We start from the raw sequence: 15030 nt of genomic DNA, 5'->3' as shown, positions 1-15030 counted from the left end.
TCCTGAAAGCATGTTATTGGCAAGATACAGCTCACTCAAACTTTTGATTTGATAAAGTTCATTTACTATGGACCCTTGCAATTTTTTGTTACTAAGACTTAAATGTTGAAGGCTTCGTAATTTGCTGAATGTTGCAGGGATGAACCCATTCAAATCATTACCATCAAGATATTTGCCACCAAGTTGCTTAAATTCCCAAGTACATTGGGTATAACCCCAGTAAATTTATTAAAAGACAAATATAATACAGTGAGCTTTGAAGCATTTGAGATGCTACTTGGAATGTGTCCAGAAATTTCATTCCATGACACCACTGATTCTTTAAGTTGGGAAGGCCCGTTCCTAAATATGATGGGAGAAGGCCAGAGAGGAAGTTCACTCCAAGGTATAGGCGTCTCAATGATGAAATGTTGAATATATTGAAAGGAATAGGTCCACTCATATGATTTGATCCCATAACTAAGATTTCAAGTTTAACAAGATTTCCTATTTCCTTGGGTGCAAAACCTGGAAAAACAAAAATTGATAGGTAATAACTTGTTTATAACCGAATGAACTTAAAAAAAAAAGGTTATATTTTTTTATATAATAAAAAAATGAACTTTTTAATTGTTTTCAAGTCTTTGTAACAGATTTAAAATTTAAAATTTTAATAAAATCATAAAATTCCTTTGACGAGTGACAAGGTTATAAGATTTATTTTTAAAATTAAGTTTTTCCAGGTAGTAATTATTGAATTGATCGTTTAATTGGAAATTAATAATTTTGTTAAATAAAAAAGCAAAATTGAAGAAAAACTTGAACAGGTCAAAAAATTCTATGGCTTGTTTGATTCTTTTCTTCATTTTCATGTTCTTAAAACATTTTTGTAGAGTGATTTTTTAGAGTAAGTTTTACAACAGAAAATTAAATTGTTGGATCATTATTTTGAAAAATTTTTAAATAACGTTAACTTCGTTTAAATAAGGTCGTTAATGAAAACATGATATTATTTGTCTTTTCTATAATTTTATAAAACATAAGATGACAAAAATATCAAAAAGAAGTTTTGATTTTTTTTATTTTTTCATTACAGCCTTTAATTTTTTTTTTGTTTTCTAGAAACATGAAACCAAAAGCACATTATCAAACAAGTTTTTTTAAAAAAAAACATTTGTTGTAAAAAAAAAAAACTATTTTGAAAGCAAGAAATCAAACAAACCATATTCTATACTACTGAGAAAGAAAAAAAAAATATAAATCTAAAGTTAATGGAATGGAGATAAAAGCGTGCAAAATGTAGGTCCATTATAAATATTGCGAAGTTTTTTGAGTATGAATGAACAATAAGCATGAAATGATTTAAAAAAAAACTTCTTTTAGAGAAAAATATTAAAAAAAGAAAATACATAAACAACTGCTTACCTGTAAATGAGTTAGCAGCTAAATATAATTCTCTCGAAGATGTGCAGTTACTTAATCAATTTGGAATGCTTCCCTCTAATTGATTATACGAAACACAGAAGATTTCAATCAAAGGGAGCTGATGGCACATTTCTTCTGGCAAATTACCATTTAAATGATTCATGCGGAGGTTAACATGTCTGGAAGAAGGCATGTTCCCAATAAATGAAGAAATTCCACCTATAAAAATATATACAAAATATTTAATTATTGGTAGTAAGACTAGCAATTTCCTGAATTCACACACAACCGTATAAATAATACATGGAAATATGTTAATTAGCTTTAAAATTAATAGAAAATAATCTCCTTTTTGTTGGAAAGCAAATTAAATATGGGACTTCCAATATAAATTACCAATTGGACATTAAAATTTCTTTTAAAGAAGAAATGCTAAAGAGAAATTATGGAATTAATTTCACCAATAAATTATATATAAATTATATTACACATGAGGTCACATGACGTAATAAAATTTGTAAACAATATTACCATCTGTGTATCTCCAATTTTCGTATTTGTAGGGAATTAAATAATTCATACGAAGTACACGCCCACATGAAATGTGTTGGGCAACATCTAAATAGTTTGATGGGAAAATATAATATTTGATCCCCATAATTTTATCAGGTTTTGCTTTTAGTCTTTATAGTTTTTTCCAGTGTTTTTAATCCTTATAGAGACTAAGAACACTAAAAAAAACTGAAAACATAAAGACCTAAAAAACAAATGTCATTAATTTTTTTTTGCAATTATAGGGACTGAAAACACTAGAAAATAACTATAAGGGCTAAAAGCAAAGCCCAATTAAACTATAGGGACCGATGATTATGTTTTCCCATAGTTTGATAGCAAAATTAAAAATTCTATCTCAGCTAGTATATTGTTAGAGACTGTATACTAAAAAATATTTTAATATTCATGAATATGAATGAACATATCATGGATATAATTAAACCTTAAACATTCCATTTGATAAAAAAAATATAAAACATTCCAAGCTTTTTCCAAAAGATAATTTATGTTTTAGAAGCTCAAAACACTCAATATTTTAGGAGACTATTGTAAATTTATATTCTTTTTTAGAATGTCATTGATGACTTGCTCACGTTCAGAATTAAATAACATTAATACACGATCCCAAATTGGCAGGACCAATAACCATAGAATAAATTATTTTTCATGTTATAGGACGTGTGATTGTTTTAATAAAGAAATGAAAATGCAGGAGATGAAAGAGAAATAAATGGAAAGAGAGAAGAATCAAAATCCAACTGGTTGACCTTTTCTATCTTCTCTATAAGATTAGATCATTATGGCAAAAAAATAAATTAAATAATAAAAATTTATCATTCTCAAAAGCTTGTTACCTGTATGCCATAAAATCTTTTCAAGTATATAGTCCTCTAGTTACTTATTACATTTAGCAAATTATGTCCCCACCATTGCTTGATTGTGTGTCATAGAAAAGATTATGTGAACATACAAAATGAATGAAATGATAAAAAGAAAAAATACCTTTTGAAATTTAAGAGATGAAAAACAGATAAACAAATAGACATCAACAAATATATGTTTGTTGACCCACAATATTACTTAGGCACACATGTCTTTACATAATCAACATAGCCATATAAAAAAAAACATCAAAATTTGTTAAAAGCATAAAAGTCGGATGGATAAGGGCATATATATAAAAGGGGTAGCACTAAAATATAATTATTTCAAATTATATCATATAAGTCATTTAATTCATGTTTCCCTCTAAACAGTTCTTTGTATCATATATGGCATTTTAGTCATAATTCACTTTTGGATTAAATGATCTAATATAGAACTAATTGACATTTGAATTATGCTTTGATCACGATAAAGCATCACATTTCATATGTTCAAAAGTAATATAGCATAATTAAGATATAGGAATTGGAAATTGATCAAAATGAATAAGATTAAAATAGCATCACAATGTCATAGCAAATTTAAACCATTCAAAGTAAATTTGGGTGGTTCACATTTTCCAAATAGACTTTCTTGGATTTTAGTACTTTTTTGAATTTTTAAATAACTAATATACATAAAAAACTATTATTGAACTAAAAGCTTATTACTAAAAAATAATAAATAATAAATACAATATATAATTTATATTATCCAAAACAAAATTAAATGTTCCATATTTGTGACTAGTAAGGCTTACTCATTTTGAAAACCACTTCAAAAAAGTTTAAATGACAAAATAATATACATTTATTTCAAAGATAAAATCAACACATTACATGAATGTATAGTATAAATGAGATGATGAAAAATCAATTCTTTTGTACATTTACTTTATTGGAAAAAAGTATTACGAAAAACACACATACATGTTTACAGGTGTGCACACCTGTAAATGAGTTGGTGTCCAAATATAATTGTTTCAAAGATGTGCAGTTACTTATTGATTTTTGAATGCTTCCCTCTAAATAATTATCACCAACATCCAAGAATTCCAGCAAAGGGTATTGATGGCACATTTCTTTTGACAAATTGCCATTTAAATGATTCCTTCTCAGGCTAACCATTCTCAAAGAAGGCATGTTACAATTATGGAATGAAAATATTTTCAATTCAAACTTTTATAGTCAATATAGAATAAGCATTATGTTTATCACTCACAAAGTTGTATAAGTAATACACAAAATTTACTTGATAGCATAAAATGAATCGAGGGGTACAATCACGGAATCACCACAAATTGTAAGCTTGTAGAAGAAATGTTGAAGAAAGATGATAGAACTTCACTTTTTTTTTTTTTTTTTACATTAAAGTGAGCTTGTATAGTTAGAAGGTCTCACTATGCTTTTTAACAATATTACAATTACTTTCAAAGATTGATGAGCCTTCAAATCCGTTTGGATTAATAATTATAGCAGAAAATCGGATGACAATTGTTTTTAAAAAACAGAAAAAATGTTGCAAAGAAAAAAAAAGATGCATAAAAATACCAAAATAAATATAGAAGAAAACAATTCAGATAAACCATATTCCTTTACATGACCGATGAAGAATTATAGCCAAGAAACCAAATAGATTAGTTAAGAACAAAGACAATTATAGATATTAAAAATAATCCAAAAAAAATCTGACAAATTGTTAGGAGACAAGCTTGTATTATGTAGATAGCTACATAATACCAAAATAAAGAAGGAGTTGTATTGTACATATAATTTTTCTAGCAACGCCAGCTAATATTTGAAGATTACCATTCAATCCATGTTTTACCCCTGAGGCCAATTGACAACTTAGATTTTTTTTTTTTTGGTCAAGACTCGTTTTCAAGAATAATTAATTTGTTTGCTAATATTTGAAACCGTTGTGAAACCGAGTTGCCTGTGAATTGACATGAATGGAATGTCAGAAAAGCTACATTTTAGCGCGTGCTCGCATCAACAAAAAATATGATAACCCTGGGCTGATGTAATTTACAAGATCATGAGTTGAGTCACTGTCCATCATTTTCAATCAATTTTATATTCAAGAAAAATGCATGTTAGTGTTGTGAGGAAATGATATATAAAAGTGTTTGAGATTAGTCAGTGAAAATGAAATAAAATGCTTCTCTAAATACCATATATTTATAATTAATTACTCCTTTCATCTCAAATTATAAGATGATTTAAGACAAGATTATGCATACCCATATAATAAAACACAATAATAACACTTTATAAACTTACTTTTTCAAAACAAAACTCTAAACTTTCAAAAATGCCCTTACATGCTAAACCATTATACTGTAATATCATTTCAATTCTCCCTCCACTTGCAAGATAATATTAAAAAATTATTATTTATGAAACTTTATTTTTCTCAAACTATCTTATATTTTCAGAAAATAAAATTCTTCCAAAATTATCTTATAATTTAGGATGGAGGGAGTTCCAATTATGCTGGGGAACCATTGAGCCTGGAGAGAATTAATTAATATATCATAAAGTTTCTTTCATTTGAATAAATTAAGTGGGAATTGTAAATTAAAAAAATATAATAGTCAAACGCCATTTTATTCATGATTCACTTTGGGATTCACCCTGGTCTACATTCTCTAAATACATATTTTTATATTTTATTGTTTTTAACATTTTTAAATAACAAAAAAATATTTTTGAACTAAATTCTTAAGAAAATAATAATAAATAATAAAATTAATATATAATTCAGATTATCCAAAATGAAATTGAATATTCCCTATCTGTGCCTTCTAAGGCTTTACTCATTTTGAAAAAGCTTTCACGAAAGTTTAAATGACAAAATAATATACATTTATTTAATCTTTGTAAATGTTTTAAATAACTGAGAGATTTTAATTCATAAAATTTTGTTAAGGGGCCATGTTTAGAAGAATTATTTTAATCTGAAGTTAATAGTTTTGTAAAATAAAAAAATTGAAAATTTTAAATAAATTAAGCAAGTAAAAATGTACTTTTTTAAATAAGGGGAGGAAGAAAATATAAATTTAATTGATGTCAATGGGAGATCTAGAGATAAAATCTTGAAGAGTACTAGTATAAAAACTTGTGGGCTATTATAATTATTTGGTATCCTTTTATAAAATAGAATATGAATAATGTGTTTCATCGGGAAAAAAAAGAACACAAATAATGTGGTGCTTCATTTGTGTACTTAACTTCTTCATGTATCATATATCACTTGGTCTCATTAGCTAATGATCTTATTTGTGTATTATTTTGTGATTGCAATCACTAGCTATATATAATTCCCATTCCATGAATGCATAATATAAATGAAATGACACCCAAAAAAAAATTATGATTTTAACTTTATATATTTTCTATCTCTTTCCCTTATGTTTCTTTACCTATTTCACTACAAAAAGGACTTGGAGAAGCTAAATATTCATATCTAAATAGCTTAAAATTCGTCTCTAACTATTTAGAGATGAGTTTAGAAATGAAATAATTCTATCTCCTTCGCTTCCCATGAATGCATAATAAAATTTTTCCCTAAATACTTAAAATTTGTCTTTAATTCATCTCTAAAGAGCTTAAAATTTGTATATAAATTTAACGAACTTGTTTCACCTTTCTTAATTTTTTTTTTCAAATTTTTGGTGCTCAAATATTGTAATTTTAAATTAAATAATTATGAATACATATATAATAATTTGTAATTTATTTTTATACAAATTCTAATAAATTTATTTTAGATTTTTTAAAATTAAAAAATATAACATATAATTTTAATTTCAATGAAATAATATAGATGTGATGAATATATATATATATATGAAATAAATATTAAAAAACATAACTCTAAACTTGTATTTACCAAACACTAACACACAATACAAAGAATATTAAGAGTTAAATATTCCGACATTTCCTCTATTTTACTGTTATTATATATATATATATATATATATCTTTCCTTCTATCTGTAAAACACATACGAACCTCTCATAAAATTACAAGTCACAAAACACAAATCTCCCATCTACTTTTAATATTTTATTTGGGATAAATCAACTTTTAGTCCTTTAAATTTGGTGGTTCTATTGATTGGGTCCTACCTTTAATTTCTTTCATTTTAATCCTTAAAGTTTGCTTTAATTATCAAGTTAATCTTTTAAGTTTTGTAAGACAAAATAACCCTAAAAAAAGATGATGTAAAAATTAGATTGCTGATTTGTAAAACACACATGGATTAAATAAAACATATCAACCAAATCTGTGAAGTCCTAATGAAATCCATGATAGTGATGAAAATGTAATAAAATATTAAAATAAATAATCGATAAGCTAGGACTTGACATATTTGACTGAAGTATTTTATTTAATCCACATGTATATTCCCTGTGAGCAATCTAATTTCCATATTAGGGTTATTTTGTCTCACAAAGCATAAAGGAGTAACCTGATAACTAAAGCAAATGTTAAGGATTGAAATGATATAAATTAAAATTGAGGAACCAAATCGTTAAAAGTTACTTTATCCCATCTTATTTTCATTCACTCATCTATTAGATCAAACTAAATATCCCTCTTTAAATATAGATATTGTCTAAAAATAATTCAAGTTACAAAAAAATTATTGCATATACTTTTATTACTTGTGTATTCATATTTTAATTTTTTTAGTTTACGTAAGATTATTTATTTGTTTTAAAAATAAATATATAAATTTGGCTAAAATAATATTTCAAACATATGTGTACAAAGAGAACTTAACAAAAGCTTCAAGTTGGGATGTAAGGCTAAGCATCGAAGCTTTCTTATTTTTATACTCGTTTAAATAATATTTCTATTTATTATGAATTTCTAATTCCTATGTACTAAATGTTTAAAAATAGAAAAGGAAATATGTCACATAATTTGAATTTTAATGAAATAAAATGATGGAGTTGTTTCGTAACGGACTATGAAATAAATAAGAAAAAATCACAACTCTAAGCTAATAATATTCATTAAATTCTATGGTGCAAAAATATCAAATATTATTAACCCTGGCTTGTTAACAAATAAATATAAAATTAAGGTCTACAGAAAAATCTTCCTATAGATTCAGGTGAAATTAAGTAAAGGGAGAAGGGCCAAGAAAAGAAATTTCAACTGATACTCATTTCATCCTATACTCATTTAATAAGTTTCTTTTCTATACATGCAAGCAACAGTTCTAAATGGCTAATTGAAATCTCTAATGGCCATAATCATCCCCACACTATGTAACAGTCCTCAAGTCATCTACTATTTTGGATTGGGCCAACCCACCTCATGATAACAAAAGTTAGCTTTTCCCACAGTTGTTTGCGGGTTATTCCTCAAGCCCTATGCTATCTTGGAACCTTTCGAGATTCAATCCTCCAACCTCCTCCTACTTGGTGAAGTTGAGGTTGAATCTTATACCATTGAGTCAAGTTGACTTAATGGTACGAGATTTTTTATGTAACAATCCTCAACCCTTGTGGTATCTTGGATTGGGCTTGTCCACCTCACGGCGACGTAAACCAACTTTTCTTGTAGTAGTTCATGGGTTATCCCTCAAGCCATGTGCTATCTTGGGACCTTTTGAGATTCAATCTTTCAACCTCCTCCTACTTAGCAAAGTTGAGATTGAACCTCGTGCCATTAAATCAACTCGTTAAGAAGGAGGAGATTGGAAGATCGAATCTTGGAAGGTCCCAAGATAGCACATGGCTTGAGGGATAACTTGTAAACTACCATGAGGAAAGTTGGTTTAGGCCACCGTGAGGTGTATAGGCCCAGTCCAAGATACCACAGGGGTTGAGGACTATTACACACTATATCAAGAGCCTCATTTAAGCAAGAGGGTAATGAATTAATAACTTGCATTTATTGTTTTACCTACTGCATTAACTGCTTTTTGAAAAGCTCTTTGTTTGATAGTTTATAAGCTTTCATTGTATTTAAATCTACTCTTTTGAGAGTTTTAAGATTTGATTACTTATAGGTCAAGTAGTTGGGCTGAACTAGCATAAATCCACTATGTCAAGCTTTTCTCTTCTCTTTACTTATTTGATTTAAAAGCTCTTCTTATACTTTGCTATGATAAACTTAGTTTTTGTTTTACTAGAGAAGAGTTTTTGAAAAATTAAGAACAACCAATTCACCATACTCTTGGGTGCTAGCTTTTCTAACACTTTTCTCTATTTTTATGCTCTTGAAACCTTGATGCAATGCAATGACCCTAAATTTTAAATTAAATAAAAAAATTTCTCCTAATAGATATTTTATTTAAATAAGTTTAATGGCAAGTAGAATGGGATAGTTTATAAAAATTTATGCTAAGAATTTCCTCAAAGATCTAGGGTCCAAAGTTTTTTGAGAAAAAGTTCAGTTTTAAAATTATAAGAAAATGTAGTGCCCTTTCCTGTAATTGTATTGCACTTTCTCTTGTGTTTTTCTCGTGTATTTTCTTGTAATTTTTTCAAAACTTCTTTTCTTCGGTTTTTATATCTTGGGTGAAAGCAAAAACAGAGCATTCTGGTCTCTTCTCTTCACCGACTTAGATTTTGTTTCTCTCATCACTTTCGAAGCCTTCCTCCTCGCCTTCGAACTTGTTCTTCTTCTCATCGGTGGCGTGCATCTTGCTGCCCTGGTTCATCTCTTTTGTTGAGCGTGCGGAGTGATCAGAATCCTTTGTTCATCCCTGTTTTTCGCTGCTTCTTCGTTCGGGTTCGACGGTTGTGTGTGTGTGTGTGTGTGTGTGTGTTTAGCTTCCATTTTTCTTCCTCCTCAGCTGTTGGAGGCCCGTGTGTGCATGAATAATAAGCTCAAGTTTTTTTTTTTCCAGTCTACAATTCAGTTGCTCACCGTTAGTCTGCGTTGATCCTCACTGTTGCGTCTCTGCTGTTGGGAGAGTTGGGGTGATCGTTTTCTGTTCGTCTATGTTCTGGGCTGATAGCGGGTGCGTGTGTCCGTTCAGTTGCCACTTTTATTCCTCCTTAGTTTCTGGACACCGTGTGTGCATGGTGAGCTTAAGTCTTTCTTTTGTAGGGTCCCTAATTTTCTGCTCCTTCTTCTCATTTGAACAGCAGAGATGAAGCTTTTTTTCTCTCCTTTGGCATCATCCGTGAGCTTAGGTGTGGCTGAAGCTAGTGTATTTTGGTTTGTGGTAAGTTGCTGATCCATTCTTCTTCCTTTCTTCTTCCTCTCCTGGCCCAAAAAGGCATCTCTGCTCATTATTGTTGTCTTGACTTTGAGAAAACTGAGGTGTTGTTTGGTTAACGATGGATGCCAATTTATTTTGATATTGAGCTGAATCTTAGTTGTAGAATTAAATATTTGAAATTGTTTGAAGTTTTGAATGTTGATTTCATACTTTAGCTTACGGTGATGCGCTCAAGGTATTGGTGAAAATGCTTGGGGAAAAAAATTGATGGAAATAAAATTGTTCAATTTTCATATTAGAGCTTAAAGAAATTTATACTACTCAAGAAAGTATATGTCTTTACATATAAATTATAAAGTTGATTTATTCATTGGATTTGTATAGCACCAAAGAGAGAAATTGTTAGCTTATGCGATGATTGAGGTTTTGGTTAAACATGGAATAAGAGAAGTGTTAATGGTTGGGGTTAAATGTTGTTTGGTTTTGTTGAATATTTGATAGAAGTTGTTGGAGGGTTCAGGGAGAGTTTAAGGGGTAATGAGAAATTTAAATAATATTTGAAGGGTCTAAATGTTAATTTTGCTTGTTTATATTAAGAATGGAAAATCATAATGACATAAGAGTTGTTGGTTTAAATGCTAGATTAATTTGGAGTATCACCGGAGTAAGCAAGAAATTAAGGGAGTCTAATTATAAGATTCTTGAAAACTCTTAGGCGGGTGAGTAGCATTCAAAATGAATTTCAAGGAATTGTTTATAAAATTCATATACTTAAATTTTAATACTATTTTTTATTAGTTATATAACATTCTTGTCAATTCTATTTTTTTATAATTATTTTATTAGCAATAATATCTTGATTTTACTAATGATTTATGCTATTGATAAATAATAATTAAAGTTGATATACAATAAACGGTGTTACTTTTCAAAAACAACTCAATTGTTTAATGTTATATTTGATATGCAAACTTTTAGTATAGCAACTCGTGCATGAAAGAAATGATAATGAATATGGAAATGGAAGATGACAACCGAATCATATATTTTGAAGGTGAAAATTTTAAAATTGTTTTTCAACTTTCTATACACGCTTGATTTTAATTAGGGGAACTAAGTTCAAAATGCTAGTTCTTAACGATAGTTCCGTTAGCCCTTGCCGTCCCATGTTATACCTAGCTAGTAGGGTGTTTATAGGAGGTGCTAGCCCTATGTAAAGGCCAACACACGTGGAATGGAGGGATGGATATTCATAAACATAGTACTTACACTTGTTTTGTGGCTTATGCTGCACTTGTTTCGTAGCTTCCAACTGTGCTTGACTGGTTATTTACCCTTGTGAACTGTGTGCTCATGCTTATTTGTTACTTGCCCTTGTGGACTGTGTGTCCACGCTTATTATTTGTTCTGATAAAGTCCTCCTAAATTTAAATTTATCTTTCTTGAGTTAAAATTTTTAAAGCATTCTACTTAATTGTATCATCAATTGAAATTTTTATATTTATAAGCAGTACAAATTTTGATAAATTTATATTGTTCTAATAGTGCTATTTAAATTTCATGATTGCATTATTGAGAAACTTTTTCTTTATTGTTAGCCTATGTGTATGGTTCATTATTTCATTAAATTGTTTTAAACTAAGTTTATTAGTTCTATTTTAGTAAATTTTTAAATTCTAATTCTAATTGGAACGTTACTCACCGAAAATTTATTTGATCTCAGATATTGTAGCTGACCATATGCCTCCTACAAATCATTGAGGGGCCCTACTATTTCTTTTTGAAAGGAGAGGCACACTGCAATAATCCTTTTTGGTAATTATATGTATGGTATTACATAATTAGAAGTTAATGGTCCACGTACATAGTAGTTGAATTCTTGTGTTATTTTGTTGATATGGAACTTGCTATTGTGGAGCTAGTCTCTCTTGTTGGTTTGGCTGATAGGTTTTGTTATTATAAAAATTTTGGAAAGTCTAAATTAGAGGAGAGACTCTGCCGAAATTTTGTCAAAACATTTAAAATTTTTACGAACTTTATTATTATATACACAACTTATATATTAATATTTTAGCTTAATTTCAAATTAACCAAGGCTTATGAAACGTGAGTGCATCTCATATTTTATGCCAATTATACCCTTAGTATTGATGTGTGACATGTAGAGTAATTTTTCAAAACAAGTTTTGCAAAGAAAATACACAATACCAAACATGTAACAATCAAAAATTTTTAATCCGAACAAAATTTCCTTCCAAGGGATATTTTATTAAAATAATTTTTTTTGTAACTTTGATTTTATTTTGTTTTAGATTATAGTAGAATTTTGGGTCCTTTTTTGTAATTTTTGTTGGGTTTTTTTTGTAAGTTTTCTGGTGCTTTTCTTGTAATTTTCCCAAACTTTCTTACCAGATGCTATTTCTTCGAGTGAAAGAAATAAAAAAACGGAGCATTCGCGTTTGTTATTCACCGACCTTGAGTTCTCTCTTCTCATCACCATCGAACTCCATCTCTTCACCTTCGGCTTGCTCTTCCTCTCACCGGTGGCTGAACTGGTGCGTCTTGGCAGCTAGAAGTGGCTCACTAGAATCTGTTCTTCCTTTGCTGTCATCTTTTCGTTATCCATCCAGGTAGAGCGTCCGTGTGCGTTTGCTTGTGTGTAGCTTCAATCCTTTTAGCTCTCTATCTGCTGAACGTTTTATATAGCTATATGATAAGCTAAATTTTTCTCTTTTTGTGGTCACAATTTTTGGTTTCCGTCTTCCTTATTTGAGTTGCAAGACAGAGCTTGCTTCCTTCACCAAGCTCGACCACATGCTGATCCTGAACCGTCATCGCTGTACTGTAGTTTGTGGTAAATTGTTGATCCTCTCTCTCCTCGCTACAAAACTCATTCATGATCTTCCTCTTCGCTGTTCATCCGTGTTTGTCCGATGATGAGCTGAATTTTTGTTCTCTTTGGTGACTAACAAAGGGGGTGTAAGCATGCATATTCAGCCTTAGTTTTTTCTTTTTCCGCTACTGCTAGCACCGTGTGGTGTTTATAGAGAAAGCTCAAGTTATATATATATATATATGCTGATTCTACTTCTTCCTCACGTGGAGCAACTAAGTTGAATTCTTCCTTTGTCTTTTGGTGTAGTCTATGAACTAAGGAGAAGCTGTTTTTTTCTGCACTTCTATTCAAGGTTAGACCGCGATGCTTTCTTCTCCTTTGAATTTATAGGCAGCGTGAATCATCCTTTCTCCTTCCCTTAGCCGAAGAATGTGTCTCTGCTCCTCCTAATGTCTGTTATAATTTTGAGAAAATTGATTTGTACTTTAATTGAATGCTGTGTACTCTTATAGTTTGGAGATGAGCTGAATGTTGATAATAAAGTTATAGTTAAAGGTTGATTAAATTATTGGATAATTATTGTGAAACAAATTTTTGATATACTCACGATATTTGTAAGTATGCTTGAAAGAAGAGGTTGATGGGAATAGGATTATTAAAATTTTATTAAGTTTGGAAAAGAGTTGCATTAATGAGTGTGTTTGAATGTGCCTAGTGTTGTTGACTACATAATAGAGGTTGTTGAAGGGTTTGGTGAGAATTTAAGGGGTTATTGAGAAATTTAATGAATAATTGAAGAAATTAAATGTTAATTTCACTTGCTTATATTAAGAAAGGAAATCATAATGGCATGAAATGTGGTGGTTTACATGCTAGATTAAATTGGGGCATCATTGGAGTAAGCAGAAATTAAGAGAGTCTGACCATAGGATTTTTGGGATTCAGGTGAGTAGGTGGCATTTCAAATCAATTTCTAATAAAGTGTTTATAAATCTCTTTCATTTAAATTTTACTATTATTCCTTTATAAATTGTACAAATATTGTATTTCTATTTTTTTCTCTAACAATTGTTTTATTATTGAAAATGTGTTGATGTTACTGATTATATTGCTGATAAGTAATAATTGAAATGGATATATGACAAATGGTATTGTTTCTCAAAAGTAGTTTAATCACTTAATTCTATGTTAATAATTTTTTTATGCATTTATTCGTGTATGGAGGAAATGAAAATAAATTTGAGGCACTGGAAAATGTTAGTTGAACAGTATTTGAAAATGATAATTTTGATAATGTTTTCTTGCTCCATACACGCTTGGTTTTAATTAAAGGGGGATTGAGTTCAGAACACTGGTTGCTAACGACAATTCTGTTAGCCCTTGGCGTGCTATGGTACACTTAACTAGCAAAGTGCTATCGAAGGTGCTAGCCCTGTGCGACGGTCAACACACATGGAACGAAGAGATGGTTATTCATGAGTATCATATTCATGTTTGTATGCGTAGGCTTTAAGCCTACGCTTGATTCATGGCTTCAGCCATACTTGTTTTGTGGCCTTTGGCTATGCTTGATTGGTTATTTACCCTTGTGAATTATGTGTCCACACTTTGTTATTCATTCTGATAAAGACCTCCTAAAATTTCAAATTTAAATTTACATTTTCAAAATATTTTTGAAAGTACTTTATCGAACTGTGTTTATTGTAACTCTTTATATTTTGTGAATAGTAAGACTTTTAATATACATATGTGATTCTATCAGCCTTGTTTAAATTCACAATCACGCTATTATGAAAAATCATTATTTATTTTAAATTTTGAATAATTCATTATTTCATTAAATTATTTGAAGTTAAATTTGTTATTTATTGTCTTTATATATCTTCTTTATTAAAATCTGGACTGGGACGCTACTCACCAATAAATTTTTGGTCTCAAATATTATAGCTAACCCTGCACGTTCGACTGACCATTGAGGGCCATTCTTGCTTTTTGAATAAAGGAAGTACATGTGATTACTCTTTTTGTTAAAATCTTGTATTGTATTTGTAATTATAAGTTAGTGCTCCACGTACCATATAGTTGGATCCTAGTTTTATTTTGTTATCGTGAAAATT

At 29.4% G+C, this 15030-nt stretch overlaps 1 long non-coding RNA gene across 1 annotated transcript; it reads left to right on the top strand.

The window, feature by feature from the left end:
- The first annotated feature begins 9809 nt into the window (after window positions 1-9809).
- Window positions 9810-12701, top strand: LOC129285262 (uncharacterized). Its single transcript, XR_008587137.1, has 4 exons — window positions 9810-9873; window positions 10004-10080; window positions 11801-11892; window positions 12490-12701. It is a non-coding gene; the product is annotated as an uncharacterized LOC129285262 (long non-coding RNA).
- Window positions 12702-15030: the final 2329 nt, after the last annotated feature.

The sequence above is a fragment of the Prosopis cineraria genome, unplaced genomic scaffold, assembly GCF_029017545.1.
Source record: "Prosopis cineraria cultivar Desert tree isolate PC_DT_omini unplaced genomic scaffold, ASM2901754v1 PC11, whole genome shotgun sequence".
Taxonomy (NCBI): domain Eukaryota; kingdom Viridiplantae; phylum Streptophyta; class Magnoliopsida; order Fabales; family Fabaceae; genus Prosopis; species Prosopis cineraria.
The sequence above is the reverse complement of the archived record's forward strand: the minus strand, read 5'-3'. Positions and strand labels throughout refer to the sequence as shown.